We start from the raw sequence: 6,742 nt of genomic DNA, 5'->3' as shown, positions 1-6,742 counted from the left end.
TCCGAGACAAGATCCAAATAAGTCCAAATCAACAGCAAAGTGGGACTCGATTGCATGGTAGCTAGACTTCACCCTTACATGCACACCAGAAGCCAAGAGATTTACTGAGCTCACCATGCAGGCGCATCTGTCCCTTCTTTAAATCCGATTTTCTCACCATCTGTTCCTTTACTCCAGCCTTAGCTGTAAATAAAGTCTGTGCACAGCGATGTATTGTGTTGCCAGGCAGCTCTCTGTGCTGCTCTGAAGGGAGTCAGTTCTGGAGTGTAAAGTCTGTGGGCTTCATTAGTCTCCAAATTCCTTAACAATCTAAGTTGAAAGCAATTTTAGAAATTGAATTTTCAACTTCATTTGGTAAACATGGTGTAAATAACTATCTGGTTTTTTACATTTGGTAAGGAAACATGTAAATGAGTTGGGAGGATTTAGAGGGGAGGAAAGGGTTTCCCTGGCTTGAGAATGGCAAGGACATTGTGAGGGGACAGCCCCTTCTGCCACAGTAACCAGGTCAAGGAGAAACCCAGCAGCAACTGTAGTGTGAGGAAACTCTAGGCTTCCAAGGTTACAATTTGACATGCTGTGGGGGCGAAGGTTAGAAGAGTCCAAGATGACTTAAAGACATGTATCTAGGAAGTGAGCTTGTGGCTCTGAGAATGTCCTAGAAGAACCAACCATCTGGCAGCTATGGGGAGGGATCAGCTGACCTCTGGCCTCCAGCTGGGGTTTTTACAGCTATGTAATATTTATAGTGCATTCTTCCTGGGAGAAGCTTGGAGTACTACACATTTGAATGGATCTAGTTAAAACTTTTACTGTCCCATGAGTAATCAGAGACATAGAGAGAAGCAAACAGGAAAAATATTCCGCATTTCAATGGGTCACTGCCATGGCAAAGAAGAAAATAACATTCATTCTGCTAAGCAACCACCAGAAAAGCAAACCTTATGACTAGCCTCCCCTGATACTTAAGAGTCCAGACCATGGCGGGAGCAGGCAGGATGCACTCAGAGCATTCATTCTGAGCCCTGCAAGTTACTATTCACTAGAAGTCCTCCCCGCCCCCCCCCCCATAGTAAGGAAAGGACTTGCCTGTTTGGAGGGTCTAGGGTGAGTGGACACGTTTTTGGTCACTGCACCAGGGGACTGAGGACATCAGGGATGATTGCACAAGTAAGTAAATACATTGAGGACAATGAGAATCAGGTTTCTTGCTGTCAGAGGGAATTACAAATAGAGAAAGGGAAGAGGCTAAAACAAATCCTTGGTGTTTGATTGAAGTGGAGGTAACAGTGTGAACTCAGAACTTCATGTAACACAGAGTATAAACATGTAGTTCTTCATGTGTGTTCACATGTGTACATGTGCAGAGATATATGCACATGCAGGCACATACTAGTTTATCTGCTAAGAGGGCTAGATACAAGGTGCACACCTGCCTTGCAGGTCTTGGCTTCTAATAACTATGCTTCTTCTTCTTTTTATTTTGGTTAGTCATGGGGCTTGAACTCTGGGCCTGGGCTCTTTAGCTCAAGGCGAGCACTCTACCACTTGAGCCACAGTGCCACTTCTGGTTTTCTGAGTGATTTATTGGAGATAAGAGTCTTACAGTCCAGGCTGATTGTGGTTCAAAAACCATAATCCTCAGATCTCAGCTCGTGAGTAGCTAGGATTACAGGCATGAGCCACTGGCACCTGGTGAATTATTCTTCTTTTAAAGGAACCAGAGAAATAGTTGACTCTAGGACTTGAGTGGAGAATGTAAAAGATGGGACAGGGACATCTTTTTGTCGGGAATGAGTTCATAAAGGAATGTTCAAAGCATGATAGAGACATATCAGAATGACCTAAGAGCTGCTGTAAAGGAGCTCTTACTGATCAACTTTGGGTAATCTGAGTATCACAGTAAATGATAGTGACTGGTTTTCATTGTATTGTATTTTTGTTGTTGTTGTTGTTGCTAAAATGGGGTCTCACTATGTTGAGACCTAGTAAGCTGGTTTGGAACTCAAGGGCTCTAATGATCTTCCTGCCTTGGCCTCACAATTAGCTTGGACTATAAACAAGTACTACTAAGTACTACCATACCCAGCAATAGTCACTGATTGAAACTGGAGTAAAATAGGAATCCATAAGTCTATACTGATAAAAAAAAAAAAAAAGAATACATAGGGAAGAAAAACTTCATCTTACAACGGAGGCCTTAACGTATCTCCTTGCCAAATACTTAAAAGTGACTCAGATGAGATATCTGTAAGGCAACATATCTACCAACCATAAAGAAAAACGGACAAATCAGCATCATATGACTCCTGGTATGATGCAGAAAGAAAGCAAAGCATCGCTTCTGAGGGATTCTTGCTACAGCTACATAAATCAGGAGGAAACACGACATAAACCCACATTGCAAAGCATTCTAAAAGTATGCACATGCCTCAAAAAGGTCAAGAACTTGAAGGAGAGGGAAAAACAGAAACTATTACAAAATGAAAGGTAAAAGGCTTGGACTTACACAGATATTGTTGAGGTAATAGGAAAATTTGAATGGGATTGGTGAATTTTTTGAGTTGGGTGGATTTTAATTATCTGATTATTTACTTGATAATGTAAATTGATGGTTCTATCATGTAAGAGAATGTTCTTGTTGACAGGAAATACCCATAGAAGGGCTAAGGGTTAAGGAGGCCTCAAGTCTACAACTTTTTCTCAAATGATTCAGGAAAAAGCAACTTTCTTCCTTTCTGCAATACTAGAGTTTGAACTCAAGGCCTCAGCCTTACTGGGCAGGTGCTCCATGACTGAGACCACACTAAGAGCTATTTGGAAAAAAACCAAACAATTTATGTGTGTGTGTGTGTGTGTGTGTGTGTGTGTGTGTGTGTGTGTGTGTGTGTGTGTGTGTGTGAGTCTGTTCATATTATAGAAAGAATAAAGCAAAGGATAAAGCAAATAAGGCAAATGTAATAAAATGGTATCAACTGGTAATCTACTAGCTATGAGAACATGGAGTACTTGAATGTTTAGAGAGTACTTGGAGCTCTAAGCACTACTTTTGTAATTTTTCTCTAAATTTTAAATTTCAAAATGAAAAAGAAAAACATAAAGCAGGGAAAAGATATCTATTATGAGTCTGTGTCAGTGAGATTCGCACCAGCTCAATTCACATGGAATGCAGAGATTGTGGAATGCAGTCAGGTGAAGGTACCCCTCCTTCCCCTCCCCACATGGAGATCGAGTTCCTGCCTGAGGGATGATTTGGGATAGGTGGGAACTGGTGTGATAGAGCCAGGTAAGTGACACAAAGTCAAACTGCTATAAGAACAAAAGAAGCCATGCTTTATGGAGAAGTGTTTGATTCTCTTCAGCCTAAGATCACAGGGCTTAGCATTTAAGAGAAAATTTGCATTCAGGGTCCTCTACTTGTAAGGCAAGCATTCTGCTATTTGAACTATGTCCCCAGACCTTTCATTTGTCTATCTGTGAGATAGTGTAACAATGACTTTAACACGGCGACACACTCAAACTGTGAGGCTCCTATCTACACTTCCTGAGTAGGATTACAGGTGTATACAGGGGCATTTGCTTTTCAACCACCGTTTGGGCTTGTCTGTTTTTTTACATCCACGTACTGCTCCCATTGCTGTCTTTGCCTGGGTTGTGGACACTGTGAGCTTGGAAGAGCCACAACGTCTAATTTTTGAGAGTTTGCTCATGTTCCTTTCTTTAAGAGAGAAAAGTCCCACTCTCCGTTCTATCTCTATTGTTCTTAGTAGGTGCTTCCTCATACATGTATCTCCTTTTGGAGATACTGGGGTTTGAACTCAGTGTATATGTTCTCCCAGACTGAACTCACATTCCTTGGCAGCTTTGGATTTTATATCTCTAGTGTCTGGCCACAGTGGGGGCTCAAAAATCATTAAAATTATCAAGCTAACCTAATCTGCTCCAAACCATATTTTCTGCCCTTCATTTTCTTTGTTCACTTCTAGGCTAACTATAGGTTTTCTTTTAATGCAAACAGTTAATAGCCTTTTCAATTTCAAGCAATATGAATGTAAAATTTGAAGGATTTTCTTCTCTATCTTAAAACTGTCAGTGAAGCTGGAGAGATGTGCTAGCATGTCTAGCATAGGAGTAACAGAAACAAATTCTGGCCTACTAATGGCTTCAGTTCTGATTCACTGATTAAGGATTCAGTGACTAATGCACATAGATAATATACGTGAACTGTTCTTTGGGTTATATTAGGAGCGGCACCATAATAATCACAGCTGATTTAACAGCTAACCAAAATTACAGTCATCAGTGGTGCTTGGGAGCTTCTTACAACAAAGCAGGTATTTCAACTACCTTCTATTTAATAATAATAATAATAAGCAATTGCCAACATTCCTGTAAGCATATTTCATCCAGGCTCCAGGAGCACAAGCAAATGTCACAAACTGTGTACACAGTTGCAAACTGGCCCATCTGTGGCTTGAGGCAACATCTCCAGGCAGCTGCTACCTTGGAGGCAGCCATCCTTACCCTTCCACTGTTGTTACTGAGGCTCAGGTTACAAAGCCAAATGCCACATCCCCTTCCCATAGTAATTGCAGTTGGAGTTAGAAAGATCATCTTTTGGACATCCATTTACTTTCCATCTCCTCCTATATAGCAAGTATGTGATGACTGTCTTCTAGGAAGCCATAAGTCATTAATCTGAAGAATAGAGAGGGATTTATAAGCAAAAACATTTGTCCTTGCTGGAGCTAACAAGTAGTAGTAAAGCTGCCTTTTGTCTTCTGTGTCTTAAGAGTTTTAAATACTCATTCTCACCATGTGTTGTTTGCCCTGCAGAGTGTGTGTGTGTGTGTGTGTGTGTGTGTGCGTGCGTGTGTGTGTGTGTGTGTGTGTGTGTGTGTGTGTGTGTGTGTGTGTGTATGGGGAGGAGGTCCTCACCTCCTAGGCAGGTGGCAGCTGCTTTCAACACCAAGTTATTTTAAGGCATCTGAAAAGTGGGTGAAAACTAACCGTAGTGAAAAAATTCTTTTAAAATTACAAGTTTTGAAATAAAACAGGATAGTAATGAATCCCTGTAGAACAGCTGGCTACGCCAAAACCTAGAAAATTTTATCTGGTGCCCAGACCTTTTCTTGAAACCCATGTCCTATGGCTAGCCTTAAAAAGAATGACATAATTCTTCCATTTTCACATGCTGTTCAGCAGAGTGGCCAATGGGAGGGAGGAAAAAAAACCCAAAAAACAAAAACCCAAACACTATGTAGTTTCTGGTTTCAGCAATTTTGCTCTGAAATGGCAAAACAAAGAAGCTCACTGGCATATGTTACATGACTTCTAAATGTGTACTTAGTAGTAAATATTATAACATGCTGATATGGCTTTAAAGCAAACTAAAAAACAAAACAGGTTTCATTCCTATATATACTAGAGCACAGCATGTTTCTGTCCTATAATACCATAACCAGAGCTCCTTCATCAGATTGAGCCAAAGTAAATGGAGAAGCTGACAGCTGTCACAGCCCTGCCCATAGGAAGAGGGTGGTGCCATTGCTCTCCACTCATAAAGGAGAAAATGGAGGCCCAAGAAGATGCAGGGTAGCAAGTCTTGGAGCATTGTTCTCACAGTACTCAATTTAGCCCATCGAGTCATGACATCTCTTCTGGTTGGGGATTATAGTTTTAAAACTGCTCATGCAGCAAATGATTGCGATAAACAATCTAATAATTCACTAGGAAGGAACTAGAAAACCAGGGTGCAACTAGTGTGTGTGACAGCTTGAATTTTCACCAGCTGTATTTGTTGGCCCCCAGCCAAGATGCCATCTGACCTGGAAGCTGGCTAACCATGTGGCTGTTTCTTATGTATACTCAGAACTGGAAAACTGCGGTGATATTTTAGAGATACAGAATTTCATTAGGGAAGGAAAAGAGTGAACATAATAAATATGGTTCTAAATGCATTTATTTCTTATTAGATATGGTTCTAGAATGAAAAAGCATCAATACTATGAATCTATTATTTGTTGAGTACTTAAATATGAATCTAGATTTTTTTTAATTTTGTATTTTGCAGTACTAAGGTTTGAACTCAATACCTCATGCCGTCTATCACTGAGCCATTTCTTCAGCAGCCCTGTATGAGATTCTGTGACAAAGAAGAAAAAGCTTAAGTGGAATTATTAAATTCAATGGATTTTTCTATCTGGTCACAGAGAACACATAGGATATAGTTCAAACAGCCGATTGTGGCTTACGGGTCAACATTAGCCTGTTACCTGCGATTGCACAGTTCATGGGTTAAGGATGACTTATTTTTAAGTAGATGGAAAAAAATCTAAAGACAACTAATATCTTATAACATGGGAAAATTACTTGAGATTCAAATTTCAATGTCTCTAAATAAGAACACTCACTAATTCATGTATTGTCTATGTTCACATTCATGCTACAGTGCACAGCACAATTGAGTAGTTGTGACGGAGACCATATGGACTACTAAACTAAAAATATTTACAACTTAGTCCTTGGCAAAAACAAGGGGAAAGTGTGATGTACTTGAGTTAGATAATACTCTAAAGGTATTGGGATGGGAATTAGAACCAGCTACAGAACCAGAGGAATTCCAAGAAGGGAGAATTGACTTTGGGTAGAAATAAGGGCTTCGAGGAAGCAATGTACCCATGTAGAGCTGAAAGGATAAAGACACTGGGCAGAGTGACACTGATCAAGATTCATTGTACTC

Source organism: Dipodomys spectabilis, unplaced genomic scaffold (genome assembly GCF_019054845.1).
Source record: "Dipodomys spectabilis isolate Male_0828 unplaced genomic scaffold, ASM1905484v1 ptg000160l, whole genome shotgun sequence".
In the NCBI taxonomy this organism is placed as follows: domain Eukaryota; kingdom Metazoa; phylum Chordata; class Mammalia; order Rodentia; family Heteromyidae; genus Dipodomys; species Dipodomys spectabilis.
Note: the sequence above shows the minus strand (reverse complement) of the source record.